Source organism: Pleurodeles waltl, chromosome 7, assembly GCF_031143425.1.
Source record: "Pleurodeles waltl isolate 20211129_DDA chromosome 7, aPleWal1.hap1.20221129, whole genome shotgun sequence".
NCBI lineage: Eukaryota > Metazoa > Chordata > Amphibia > Caudata > Salamandridae > Pleurodeles > Pleurodeles waltl.
The window spans coordinates 1296770953-1296786007 of record NC_090446.1 but is presented as its reverse complement, the minus strand read 5'-3'; the positions used below and the strand labels follow the sequence as shown (position 1 = coordinate 1296786007).

Below are 15055 nucleotides of genomic sequence, written 5' to 3'. Positions count from 1 at the left end.
GGGTTTTGCATTTCCAAAATTGCGATTTCTGGTTCAGAAATCGCAATTTTGGAAATGCAAATGGGGCCGGTATTGCAATTTGCGATTCGGTAATGGCATTTGCGATTTTTAAGAAATCGCTATTACCGATTCGCAAATCTGGTACATGGCACTTTGCGAGTCGGAAATATCGATTTCTTAAAAATCGCTATTTCCAAATTGCAAAAGGCCTTGATGATACATCTGGCCCAAAGTCCTCTTGTGAGAATGTTAACCACTGTTAATTTCCCGCATTACAATTATAAGCCCAATATTAAAGCACATCAGGGCTTTAGGTGGGCCAGGTCTGCCAAGTCTGAGCACTGGCAGTTTAAAAAACTAGGTGATGAAATTGGTCCCTACTGGGCCCATACTACGTGCCGTCTTTCAAAATGAAGTTGGATTAATAAAAAACATGAAAACTGGCCAATAACACAATATGGCTCTACAAGTGCTTTCATTCCTCTTTAGCAACACCTTTAAAGGTGAAAACATTTTTTCAATGCTGCAATTAGCATCCAATCGTTTGTTCTGCTGCTCCTGACTCCAGGTCAGTTGATAAAGGATAGGTTACCAAAAGGTAGTGCACTGCAAATTATACAGAGAACAGTATAACAAAAAGGCCAAGGCCAGTGTAACAACGTAGAGAACAAAGATGATTGCAAATTTATTATTTCGTGAATAGTCCAAAAAAGTAAGTCTTTGATTGCCACCCAAATAGGCAATGTAGATGATAACAAAGAAAAAAATAATGTACAACCAAGGAAACCAAGAAAACAAAAGATCCTTATGTCCTTGTGATCGTAGCAGGTTCATAAACAGGTAATGAGTTCATGATGAATGGCCAACGCGTTTCGCCCAACATCGGGCTTCTTCAGGGCTAAAAAGAAAAAATAACCAAGAGAAACATGTGTTTTCTATGATATGGTGCAAGATGAATAGGTACAGGTAGACCAGTGGAAGTACCGAGAAGATTGTAAAGTGTGTGTCAATCAAATGATAAAGATTAGCCAACCCGTGCATGATAAGATCAAGGTCATGCATGATTATACAGCTTCTGACAATTTGAAAGAAAACGATAATAGTTCTAAAAATATGTATATAGCAAGTTAGTAATTCGTGTCCAAAGAAAGAAAAAAGTGGTCAAAAGTGTGAACCAGCCAACAGTAAGAAAAATAAATGTCAAGTTGTGCAACAAGAGAGCTGGCAAAATCATACCCCAAAATGTGTCCAGTCAGTAGTAACGCAATGTATATTGGTATATGAATCACCTAGGGGAAGGAATCCAAAAATAAATCTGGTAAAGTCTAATATGTAACGGATATAAAAGTAGCAACCCTCATAGTAATGAGGGAAAAGGGGAAAGAAGAGGAGAGGCTTACCGCAAAAATGAGTAACTAAGTAAGAAACTCCGCAACAAATCAAGGATCCAAAAAATGGCAAGCCCAAGGAGAAATTATAAAAAGATGTTTGGCTCACGTAGTAATATCTGAAAATAAAAATAAAAAGACCAAAGGGTCTTGATTAGAAGCTGAAATGAGTAACATGCGAAAGACGCACGAAAAGCAAGGAAAATAGTGAAAAAAGCGGGGAAGCGAGCCATTAAAAATGCTGTGAGGACTTACCATTGGTAGCCAAATGAGTTGTGAAGCGGCAAAAATCCAGGTCGGAAATGCCGCCAGGAACAAACGTGTGTTCAGCGCAACGCGCTGATCAAAAATGCCAGAAAGTTCAGCCGCGGTCACGAACCGCGATAGAGATTCAAAGGAGGAAGGCGAAAGCCGGTCCCGAGGCACAGGATATGTACCCGGGAACCGGAAGTAGGAGCAGAAAATTCCCTGACGTAAGGGAAAGTGAAAATAAAAATCAAAGACAGAAAAGAACAGCCGCCATATTGGAAGAAGGGTAGTGGAAACGGGGGACAAAGGGAGTGAAGTAAAATATACCAATACAATTGTGTCCAGTCGGTGAAAAGAAGTGAATAATTGGTATATCGCACAGCATAAATAAAAAAGAGAGAAGGAAAAATAAATGAATATGAAAAATGTTAATATTAATAGTGGAAGAAAAAGTAATGGAGAAAGAGAGATTGCAGCCGTAGAAAGAACCCCAATAAGAATGATGTGTCATATTATAACTCAAGTGTAAATATATATTCTTCTTAAAAAGGACCAGTAAAACATATTATATATAATGTATATGTACAAAAAATGGATACAATATTACCCCAAATGTCCACATTAATGCAACATAATGTACAAAAGAAATAAAAAACAAGGTAACAAGTAACAGAGAAAAATGACAAAATCCATAATAGTTGAAGCATAACGAGAACGAAGAATATATACCAATGTATAACCATAAAAGTAATAGAATTCACAAAACTAACAGGTTACAGAAAATAATGAAATTCATGATCAGTATTATGGCCTAGGTCTACTGCTTGTAAGCAACAGATCCAGGCCGCCTCTTTTTGGCGCAGAGTCAATTCTCTGTTGCCCCCTCTCGGATTGGCAGGAACATGTTCAATACCATGGAACCACATTGTAGGATCATTGGAATGAGCTAGTAACATATGTGTAGCAAATGGATATGTAGAATCATGGTTTTTTATAGCTCGCAGGTGTTCCTGTAATCTTTGTTTCAAGGGGTGTATAGTACTCCCCACATAAACTTTATTGCATGAACAACCCAAAATATAAACAACAAATTTTGTATTACAATTGATAAATTGCTGAATAGTAAAATTTCTTGAGTTGTGGTAACAAAAATCCCTGATTTTATCACAGCCAAAAATACAGACATTGCAACCATGACAAGTGTAACACCCTTTCGGTTTTGATGGGAGCCAAGTGGCTGAGTAAGTAGAAGCAATGTAACTAGGACACAGATGATCTCTAAGGGTTAACCCTCTGCGATAAGTAATCTTAGGTTCGCAAGATATTATTCCCTTCAATCCCGGAACCTCAGTTAAGAGATGCCAATGGCGTCTGAAAGTTTAAAAAATACCCGGACTATGGGCCGTATATCGAGTCACAAATGCTAAAACGTTTCTGCCAGTCCGTCTAGTACTCTGCATCTTAATTGGCAATGTGTTTTTCCTGGGAGTCTGAGTAATACGACAAATTGCCTGTGTTAAGTTATGGGCATCATAGCCCCTGATGATAAAATGATCACGTGTATGTTGAATATGTGTCAAAAAAGTGTCATTGGTGCTGCAATTTCGTCTGACACGTACCATTTCCCCGTAAGGGATGTTTTGAATAACCGAAATTGGGTGGGCACTGGTGGCATGAAGGAGACTGTTACATGCAGTGGATTTTCTAAAAAGTGCACTCTGTATACTGTTATTTTGTATAAAGAAGGTAATGTCCAGAAAATCTATGGTACTCTTATGATATTGTAAGCTAAGTTGTACATTGTACGGGTTGTTATTGAGAAAAGCGTGGTATTCATTGAGCTGATCAATAGTCCCTTTCCAAATGATAATAATATCATCAATGTATCGCCCCCAGAAGACGATCGAGTCAGTCCAGGGCGATGCTGTTTTCCCCCAGGCATGTGTTTTTTCGTACTAGCCCATAAATAAACAGGCATATGATTTCGAACCCATCGCCGTCCCTTGGGTTTGTTGGTACCATTTATTATCATGCATAAAATAATTCCTAGACAGAATAATGTCAATCATCTCAAGAAGCATATGATTGTGTGCAAGGCAATCAGCAGTCCTGGTGTTGAGAAATGTGGTAACTGCTTGAATCCCAAAGGGTTTACGTATACACGTATAAAGGCTGTTTACATCCATGGTAACGAAAAAGAGGTCTTCGGACCAAGTAAAGTCATCAAATTTGTTCAGAATGTCTTTACTGTCCTGTATATAGGAAGGCAAATTGATGACAAATTTCTGTAAAAAGAAATCTACATATGCAGCCATTTTTTCTGTGGGCGAGTCTATTCCAGAAATAATAGGTCTTCCGGGGGGAAAAGTACCACCCTTATGTACCTTGGGAAGTATATAGATGCACGGAAATTTGGGGCTCGAAACACTTAAATATTTAAATTCATTATTAGAGAGTAGCCCTAGTTCGTACCAACCCCAAAGCTTGTTGTTAATGAAATCAAATAATTCACCAATAGGATTATGTGTAAGATGTTTATAACACAAAGTGTCAGCCAGTTGTCTATCAATTTCATTCATATGGTCCCTGTGGTTCATGACCACCACATTTCCTCCCTTATCAGCCTCCTGTATGACAATGGATTGGTCATTCTTAAGGTTCCGAAGTGCTGCCCTTTCGGTGGCTAGTAAGTTGTTCACCTGACGCCAGTTGTAGATACGAGTATTTAATATATGTTGTAAGTCTAAGGAGACTCTTTTGGAAAATAGATCAATGTTACTATGAGTATGGGCCGGTGTAAATTTGGAACGGGGTTTGAAGAAGGTTGTTCTTTCAATTTTCTCGGAAATCCCTAAGTCTGCCCGAATATCTTCTATCGTCCTCTTATCATCATCTAAGGACATGAGAAGCTGTACATCATGAAGGTCAGAGACTAGTTGGATGGAAGAATCGGAATCAGAAGTATGAGTCGCTGCATCAACAGTCTCTGGTCGGTGTTCACCTCTACCTGTAATGGGTGCAGATGAAAAGTAATTTCTAAGTTTAAGGATACGTGTGAATTTGAAAAGATCAACAAAGACTTCAACAGGGTCATTGGTCTGAGTGGGGCAAAATCCAAGGCCCTTGCTCAGAAGCTTACATTCAGCAGTACTCAAAATTCGATCAGATAAGTTAATAATTGTCAGATCACCCTCGGTGGCGGTAGCACCAGGTGTAGTGTGTGTTAATCTTTCTTGGATCTGGTCCTGACACCTGAAATGCCAGTGTCTCTGTTTCCATCGTTTCCCACCCCTTCTGGTCTTATGTCTTTGCGAGTTGTTTTGGTTCCTTGGCGTAGTCGTTCCATTTCAACTAAAGGATAGGTATTCTGACTCCTCTGTGCTGCATGGATGAACACTGTGCTGGGCTGATAAAAAGGGCATCTCATCAGCCATGTTTGACTAAAAGTCCTTTATTTACCAACTTTAAAAAAAATAATTGTCAATATATATATATATGTTTAAAACTCACAATACAGTTCATAGTAAAGCAAATGAAACTAAAATAAATAAGTCGTAAATCATCAACTGGAATTTAAACACAGGTACAATACAAAAATTATGAGCATATTTTATTGACAATTTTAAACTTATTGATCATAACATTTTAAAACTGATGATAAAAGTGTATGCATGCAGAGCTGTACTATGCAATGATTAATCAAAGCATAGTGAGAGTGTTGGGACGGAAAAGTCCTTTGCATAGTGTTGGATGTGCATCCCTGCCTTAAGTGCCCCAACTGTACCGATATCCGGATCCTTAATGCTGATTTTTGTTCTTATGAACGAACACGGATTATGCATGTGTTCTACAACATAGGCCTGTGTCAAAGATTGCAGTCTTTTTTGACAGGGAAGGGCTCCCAAAGTGCTACCTTCATGGTGGTGAAAAGCTACTTCCTTTTTTAGGAGATAAGTAGCACGAGCGCAGTGGTGGCAGCATGCCATGTAGTGATCAGTATGAGAGACTGGTTCTCTTTACTGTGTCACTGGAGTGAGGCATACAGACTCACTCATTTAAAATTCTGCTGCTCTGTGCTTAACTCAATCTTGGCCTATATTGGTTTTGCATGAGGGTTTGCAGTGTGTGACAGGAAGGAGATGTGCTGTGTGTACGTATGCCTGAGAATGGTACAATACAGAGATAATGCAGTACTGTGTAGTGTGTTGGTAGTACATGCACATGCTGAATTTATGGGTGCCTGAGAATGGTACAATGCATGAAGGATGTACTGCTGTGAAGTGCATGTATGCTGTATGCATGTATGTATGCCTGCGAAGGGCACAATACATGGAAGGTTCAGAGTTCCATTATGTGAGACTCAGGGCTGAATGGAGAAACATGGGAGAGGAGACAGAGGAATCCACACAGGAAGATTTGTATATTGCTGCATTCCTGTAAGCTGGGTGTGACAAACTGGAGGAAGAGAGAGCCAGGCTCTCCAGTACACTTTAAAGAGCGCTCTCAGATTCAGAGAGAGGCAACTGGGAAAAGGCCTGGGCAGATCTCAGGAAGGAGAGGCAAAAAGAGTAGAGGTGAGCTCTGGGGCACACTTTCGATATGTATACCACTGTGGTTGACCTCTGGTCACTCCCATAGCCAGTGATGTGGGACTCTCAGATTTGGAGTCGCTCCTGCTGCTGTGAGAGGCTACTTTCTGGAGGAACAGAGAGTATAGGAGAGGACACTTCAAAGGTAAGCAGACCTGCAACATAAACTTCTAAGACTAGCAATCTAAATCACATTTGATGTCTGGAAAAGGCCCCCAAAAATTGTCACCTGTCCAGCAGCCAGTCAGGCTGTGCACTGAGGAGAAACTCTGTAAGATGCCGGTCTATGACCTGGACTGGGAGCCAATGCCTGCTAGTTTCCCAACTGCCTGAGGGGACATCACCCAGGAAATCCAACACTACGTGCCCTGGAGCCTGGAACACCAGAGCCTGCCTGCTTGCCAAGACCCTGTGAGGAAGAGGAGAGCACTGGAGGGATTGAGGTCCAGTGGGGGAATCCTGGCAAGTGGCTCCCTGAAGCGAGGTGAGGAGACGGCTGCTGCACTGATTGGGTCATTGCCCGGTGCAGGGAAAAGTTGGCGACCCCTTATGCCAAAGGAGGTCCACCATGAAGTGAACCATGACTGTTGCTGCATCTAACAGGTTATTGCCCATGCGTGATGTTAAACCAGTGAGCCGGTATGTCAGGAGGGGTTGGCGTGAAGATTGCTGCTCTGCTGATCAGGAGGTAGCCCATGTGCAGAAACAAGACGGTGACCACATATGCAAGGTGGAACCACCTTGATGACTGTCGCTATGTTGATTGGGCCATAGCCTGTGCACAGAGGAGGAAAAGATGCTGTATGCCAGAGGGGGCCACCGGGACCAAGCATGAGTTGTGGTCTGGTCAATACCATAAACGGAAGAACAAGGTCATTATGGTGACCCTAGCAGGCCTGAGCTGTGACTGAGGACCAGTACCAGGATTGTTGCACCTCTAACTTACCCAGCACAAGAGGAGCATCAAAACCGCCACCCCCTAACCCCCCCCGGCTGCTGCAATCGCAGGACCTTGTGTGAGAAACTTGAGGAAAACCAACTGCAGTCCCCCGGATGGCGTGTGTAAGACGTATGGGAGACAGCAGCTGCAGCTTCAGTGCCTGCAAAGGGCACACACTCACAGGCTCCAATCCTGCTGATGCAGGTATGACTGATTTCTGGCCTGATGGCTTTAGGGGAACTTGCTTGCCAGATCACGGTATGGCTACAGAGCACTTTTGATTTTCGGAGTAGAACTCCTGAGACTCCGACTGCTAGTGAGCTTAACCTGAATGTTGCCTACAGTGAATGGGGAATAACCACTACCACTAACTCGACGGGAGTTGAACTCAGAGACCTACCTATGAAACGCTAGAGCCCTGCCCTCAGAGAACTTTGTGTAGTGTTTGTGGATGTCGTAATTTATTTTGGGATTATATCTAAATATTCCTTTTTTCATTAAAATAAGTATTTGACTGGACAATAATTTTTTGCTGCTGCTCTGCATAATTTGAGTTGTGAGCCTGTGTTTATCCCTCTGTACCTACCTCTGAACCCCCAAGAAGCCTTGCACTGCTCAACCTGCGCTACCACTGAGAGTCAAGTGCTGAAGATGTACTTGGCACAGTAGCTCACTACCCATAGTAGGTCATGCTCCAGGACATCATGAGTGAAAGCCCCAACTGCCGTGGTTGGCCCCAGAAATCTCTGACCGCCCTGTGGCACTATGAACAGGGTTCTGACAGAGACATAAAAACTGGCTGTGGGTTCCGAAATGTTATGATTCTTAAATATTTTGAAAGTGCCAGTTTAGTCTCTTGTATACTGCTGAAAATAAAGATATTGGCGTCTACAATAGAGTACAGCTAATGCCATCCTGTGCAAAACCACAGTTAATCATGCCAATGTAAATCTGTTTTACTTTTGTTGCTAAGGCAAATTATGGCGACATCTGCATATCTCAAATCTATCCATCTCACTTCCACAGGCACAACACATTGTGCGCCAAGTGAGTGTTAAACCAAGTTATATTTCTGACATTGGACGGTATATTATGGTTTCTGATGGACCTCCACAAGTAAAAGGTCAACCACTTTCTAAATGTCTCCCTGGTAGTGTCCATTTCTTTATACAAGTTTCACTGAGGTGTCCTTTTCTGCCCCTTCTCAGAGGTCATAACTTGCTGACTTCATTTGGCTAGAAGGGGGTAGGGCAAAATGTGGTGTAGACGGTCAAGCAGGATGAAGTGCTGGAGGGGAGGACAGGGAGGAGGAGGAAGGAAATGAGGGAGATACAGAGGCAGACAAGGAAACTTAGGGAGCCCAAAAAGACCTGGAGAATCGGGACGAGGGTTAGGGCCAACAGAATGACTAACAACACCAGGATCAGCTTCATCAGGAGAATCAAAGACAGGAGGAGGATGACCAGGAGGAGGAAAAGGGGGACCTGGAGGACCACCACGTTTGGGACCACCAGAGGACTAAGCCTACCAAGAAGACCATGGTGACAAGGATCATGGTGTAGACCACATTATGAGGAGGACTGGACATTGTTTTAGGTCACATGGATTAGAACACTCCCATAGTTATAGAGGCTGCACCCATTTTACATGGTTTTCAATTATGCTTCTTAGGCCAAGCACCTTTTAGAGACCCTGGCCTTTTTAAAGCCCACTTAAATCACTGGAGCACATAATTATCAGAAAAGACGGTTAACAGGTGTTAGTGCCTGACAGCATGTAAACAATAAGGGCCTGATTCAGATCTTGGTGGTATTATTGCCAATCAGCCGCTGGTGTGGACTCGAAAACACTGTCAAGTTGACGGTGTTCCGTCTGACATATTTAGATGTATTGCAGCTGAGCCACAGACTGCCACAACGGAGGGCTCTACCTAGCCGACCCTATTTAGATGCAACAGTAATGCAGGTGGTGTACTGGCAGAGGATTGCTGATGGTGGGAGATTATTGTGGGAGCCATTGAGCATTGTACAATGGCAGTGGCTATCGCATAGAGGTAAGTGACATACACACACTGTACCTTAGCCATATGTGTCCACCTGCACAACACAACAGACTCGCTATTATCCATTGTCATTCCACCATGACACAACATCTACATGCAGAAAACACATACTGCCATACTTCCATGAAACAACATACACACCATTGATACTACACACACATACAACACAACCACAACAACCAACACAATGATACACCCATCAACACAAAAACATTCCCACAAATGCACAAATCACAACTATGGCCACCACACAACAACAACACACACTTGAAGGTTGCACACAGCCACACAACACACAAGCCAAAATACACAACAGACATCAGACCCACATGCATGTGGCAGACATACAGACACAGCCTCATCAACCACTCAAGCTCCCTCCACCTCCACCTTGACCAGCCAATAAAAATCTCACACACACATACACATACTGACTCACATACACAACTGTACTCACAACATCACAGGTAAGGATTCACTTGCAATGTGCACACATAGACATGGTGACAAGTGTGATGCCATCATTATTGTGATGCCAGCATTCATTTGGCAATGAATGCTGACACCACAATAACAATTGTGTAAGTGTGTGATTTGTGGCGTCTACCAGTGTGTCTTCATCCATCACTGGCACAAATGTGTTTCCGACATGTGCATGTCAGAGGTAGTCAAAATAAATAGCTGTGGCATGTATATTACTGCAGAGGCCCAGGGCTCATGTGCAGTGCCCATACAACTTACACAGTACATGCAGTGTCCCTATCTTAGACTAGCTGCAGCAGGGTTGTGTGTCCTCTGTGGTCCAGTGGCAGCAGCGAAGGCAGGTGATGTCCAGTCCAAAACAGAAGCAGAAACGTGGAAAAAGGTAGGTTTTGTGCCCTTTACCCCTCCAATTCGCCAACCCAGTTGTGGAGGTCAGACCGCCACAGTTGTCTTGGTGGTAAGGCACATCCAACTCTGCTCGGTGGTAAAGGTGGCTGGAGTCCCGCCATCAGCCCCTTTTGCCAATGCCGTTGTCGTGGCAACTGGAGATTCTTGGTGGAGTCATCTGTATTCGGGTACTTTTTTGCCTATGGTCTGGCTAACATCTAAATCGGGTTTACTGTTGAAAAATCAACTGTTACTGCCAAGATCAAGGCCCAAAGACTTTGAGCACCACAAGCTCTTCTAATCCAATAGAGATAGAGCAAAGGAACTGCAACTGCCTTCTACATGTCCCTGCTTCACACAGTTACTGAACTTACAATGCAGGGAAACAGCAGTAGGTAGTAGCAGCATTCTGTTTGCTATGCGAATGTGCTGATATACTATTATAGCCCAAGTCTGATGTCTATAAATGTAGCTAAAGGCCCTATTCCTCAGTTATAGGCCAGAATACTAGGGTAGGGAATATAACAAGGCTAAGGCTTTTAACAATGTTATTAGAACATTCTGCGCCACAAGGGTAGAATATTCTAGAATAACCAGGAACAACAAACACAAGCATTGGAACGTTGGAGAAGAAGGTGTATACCAATAATTATTAGCCCCAAGCCACTTCCTTGTCATCAACATTTGAATATTCTAATTCTAATGAGAACGATGGTCTCCAAACATACAGTAGTTCCAGCATTCACAGACAGTGCTAGACACCATAGGGGCAACTTACACCCAGGAGCAAATGGTAAAAATGTCTAGCTGTACTGAGTTACTCACGCTCTTCCCTATGCGGAGTGACTGAAGTATTTATTCCCCCTGGGGCAGCCGAAAGGATAAATAATGGGAGCAGGGCCACTCAGGACTAGTCTCAACAGTGACATGGATTGTGTAGTGTGTGTTCTTGCTGCAGTTTGCAGCTAGGGTTAGGCTGGCCTGCTTACCAGAACGCTGGCAACAAGGACAGAGCTCCTTATGGGCAACCAACACTGTGCCTGACCATTTGGTGTCCTACTTGGCAGCTCCTCTGCGACGACCGGCTCCATGTCTGACACACTGGTGCTCCACTGTACCAGCTGCCTGCCTCAGCTCTCTATGAGGTGTGTGCTGTCATCCTGCCTGGTGTGTGAGCGCCCACATATCATGCTCCACCCTGACAGCAGATACATTACCAGGTTTTCAACCTATTTGGGGCAATGGTGCTACAAAAGTTTGAATTTCAGGATCTCCTCAGCAGCCGAAGTGTTCCAGGACACCATCCGGAAAACACGTTTGGGGCTGCAGGGGGTCCTATATATAAGTGATGACATTCTCATACATTCAACAACCTTTGCCAGCCATCATCACTACCTTCAGGCCACACTGCAGCGCCTCAGCAAACATGGTCTCACCCTGCACAGGGCCAAGTGCTCATTCTTTGAGTCCTGCATCAAATTCTTCAGCTACACCCTCTTGAAGGACACACTGCTTGTACATCTGCATGTATATCTCTGGAAATCAGACCCCTACCCTTACCCTCACTCCCATCACTCCATCATCTCACATATGTCCCACTAACACAACCCACACATCCCAATACCAAGGCCCTGCATGCAACACCTGAGCACCATCACCAAAGCATGTCCAGTACAGATACCCACACAGACCCCAAACCAACTATCACAAAAGGGCAAACACAATTATGCAAGCACAGGAGTAGAGGGTACTAAAACTATGCATTTACACCTCAACAGGACCCATACCCAATGTCACCGGACAGGAGGGGCCAGACATATCCAGTCCCCTCACAGAAGAGGCCCACAGTGATGACAGCAGCTCTGCATGCCTGGATCAAGATGACCAGCCCAGCCCTTCAGGGACCTCTGGACAGTCGGTTCCCCTGCCACTGTCACAAGCCACCACAGAACCTCCCCGCTCAGGAAACACCACCACAGCACCCACCCAGCGGGCCCATCCCTCTGTCCCCAGGACACGTCAATCAGCAGTGTGTCCACCACTACAGGGAACCCAGGCAAACCCACCAACCCAAGAAAATCTGGGACCTGGGGTCAGTGGCAGTGGGCACACGGTTCAGGGGACAGAGGCGCAGGATAACAGGGAAGCTGGGAGGACTGCTGTGCAACAGGGGGAGGAAAGGTCCAGGGAACCGACACTCCACAAGGCACTCTCCAACATCATGGGAGCATACCACCATTCCCAGGAGACCATGGGCACAGTACTGGCCAAGTTTCAGGAGACTCAGCAGCTGCAGGAGGAACACTACCTTGAGATCAGGGAGGACTTGAAGTCCATCAACAACACCCTGGTCACCATTGCAGGGGTGCTGGCAGACCTTGTCAACACCATGAGGGACACAGTGGCACACAAACGGGCCCCTGAAACTAGCCTGGACGATGAACAGCCCTCCACCTCCGCCGGCGCTAGTGGACAGGAGGCACTGCCATAGGACCAACAGGCCACCAGCACCCCACCTCTGCAGAAGGAGAACCACCCCGCAAACGGTCCCTGAGATCCAGGAACAAGACAGAGAACATTCCCAAGACCCCCGCCAGGAAATAAGACCCTCCTGAATGTCACCCTTCTGTCCCACTTTGTCACCCTGTCCACCTTAAACTGCCATTGCTCCCCTCCCTATGCCCCATTGGGCAATGCACCTGTGAGACCAAGAGACTGGACTCTGCCATGGGCATTCCTCCACCATCACCCCAGCCCATTGCACACCCCCCTCCACTTATTAGCACAGAAATAAACACCCTTGAATCACAAAACAATCTGGAGTCAGTCTGTGCTTTCACAAATGTGTAATTGCAACATCTCTGAAATATAGCAATGTCAATGTACTTGTTCACACACCAATGTTACAGTTGTAGGCCAGCAGTAAACATAGCAGACGGCACAAAGTGGGACTCAGATCTGTGAAATAGAAAGCCAAAGTGACAAGTCAGGGTCCATACACAGAGCTAAAAAGGCAGATTTATGCTAGGTCCTACAGTAGTATGAGATGTGGGAAGCAGTTCCATCCTCTTACCTGTGTCTCACTGGAAGTATTGCATGATGATGTTGTTTCGGTTGTCTACATCTTTTTCTTCTGCCTCCTCTTCTTCACTGTCCACAGGCTCCACAGCTGCCACAAGACCACCATCAGGCCCATCTTCCTGCAGAAAAGGCACCTGGCGTCGCAAAGCCTAATTGTGCAACATACAGCAGGCCACGATGATCTGGAACATCTTTTTCAGTGAGTAGTATAGGGATCCACCTGTCAGATGGAGGCACCGGAATCTGGCCTTCAGGAGGCCGAAGGTGCGCTCTATTATCCTCCTAGTTCGCCCATGTGCCTCATTGTAGCGTTCTTCTGCCCTTGTCCTGGGATTCCTTACTGGGGTCAGTAGCCATGACAGGTTGGGGTAACCAGAGTCACCTGCAAATATCGAGGGACAACTGTTAGACATCCTCCAAACATTAGGGAATCTCCCATACCCAGACAGCAAATGAAACTGGGTGGGGACTTTAGGCTCACCTATTAGCCACACACGGTGCCTCTGGAGTTGCCCCATCACATAAGGGATGCTGCTATTCCTCAAAATGTAAGCGTCATGCACTGAGCCAGGATACTTGGCATTCACATGGGAGATGTACTGGTCTGCCAAACACACCATCGGCACATTCATAGAATGGTAGCTTTTGAGGTTTCTCTACACCTGTTCATTCCTGCGGGGATGGGGGAGGGGGGACAAATGCCACATGTGTCCCATCAATGGCACCAATGATGTTGGGGATATGTCCCAGGGCATAAAAGTCACCTTTCACTGTGAGCAGATCCTCCACCTGAGGGAAAATGATGTAGCTGCGCATGTGTTTCAGCAGGGCAGATAACACTCTGGACAACACGTTAGAGAACATTGGCTGTGACATCCCTAATGCCATGGCTACTGTTGTTTGAAAAGACCCACTGGCAGGAAATGGAGTACTGACAGGACCTGCACTAGAGGGGGTATTCCTGTGGGATGGCGGATAGCTGACATCAGGTTTGGCTCCAACTGGGCACACAGTTCCTGGATTGTTGCACAATCAAGTCTGTAAGTGATAATTATCACCTGCCCCAGCGGACGTGCCCTATGGAGGAGAACTGTGAGCAGAGGGTCATACACCACATAGGTTTCACAAGGCTGTTAAGCACAAACGTTTAATTTTCTCTATGTGCCTTTGTCTGTCCGTATTCCTGGCCTAAATAGGTGTGACGCAGTTAGTTGGCCTGCCATGTGGCCCCCTGAAACGGCAGCTGCCTGACCTGTAAGGTAGGACAAGGGTTAATGAGGTAACTGTGCTGGCGTTGTATACCGTCGGGTTAGGCGGTCGAAGACCGCAGCGCTATTCAGCATTGGTTATCATTGGGCCCTATGCGTTCCAGGAGCCAATGACGATGTACGCCGGCGGTGGCGGTACGCACCGCCGCGGACATGACCGCCATTTTCTATCTGTGCACTCACTTGATACCTGACCTTCAACAGGAGAGGATCTACACTGCAAGTGCTACTGTGACCTATGTCTGGAAGCGACAATGGCTACAGTGTCTGGGGAAAGGGCCCCTGCCTTCACTTCAGAGGAGTTGGACAGACTAGTGGATGGGGCCCTCCCCCAGTACACGCAACTGTACGGTCCTCCAGACAAACAGGTGAGTAAACTGTGTGCATGGTGGATGGCACATGATTGTATGGAGTGTTGTGAATGGAAGAGACAGGGGTGGTTGACAGGCCAGCATGTGAGGATGTTGTGTGTATGTATTTCTGGGCCAGGGTGGGAGGTTTGTGACCAGTGTGTGAGAAGAAATGTACGGGGGGTAACATCCATTTTTACTTCACTTTTCCTCTAGGTCAGCGCCCACCAGAAGAAGGGCACTCACACAAGCACCATC

At 45.3% G+C, this 15055-nt stretch overlaps 1 long non-coding RNA gene across 2 annotated transcripts in view; it reads right to left on the bottom strand.

The window, feature by feature from the left end:
- Window positions 1–661: 661 nt before the first annotated feature.
- LOC138246205 (uncharacterized) overlaps window positions 662–15055 on the bottom strand; it is a 40191-nt gene continuing 25797 nt past the window's right edge. For both annotated transcript variants that reach the window (XR_011194241.1, XR_011194242.1), the window contains exon 3: window positions 662–898. This is a non-coding gene — a long non-coding RNA (uncharacterized lncRNA). The remainder of the gene's footprint in view (window positions 899–15055) is intronic.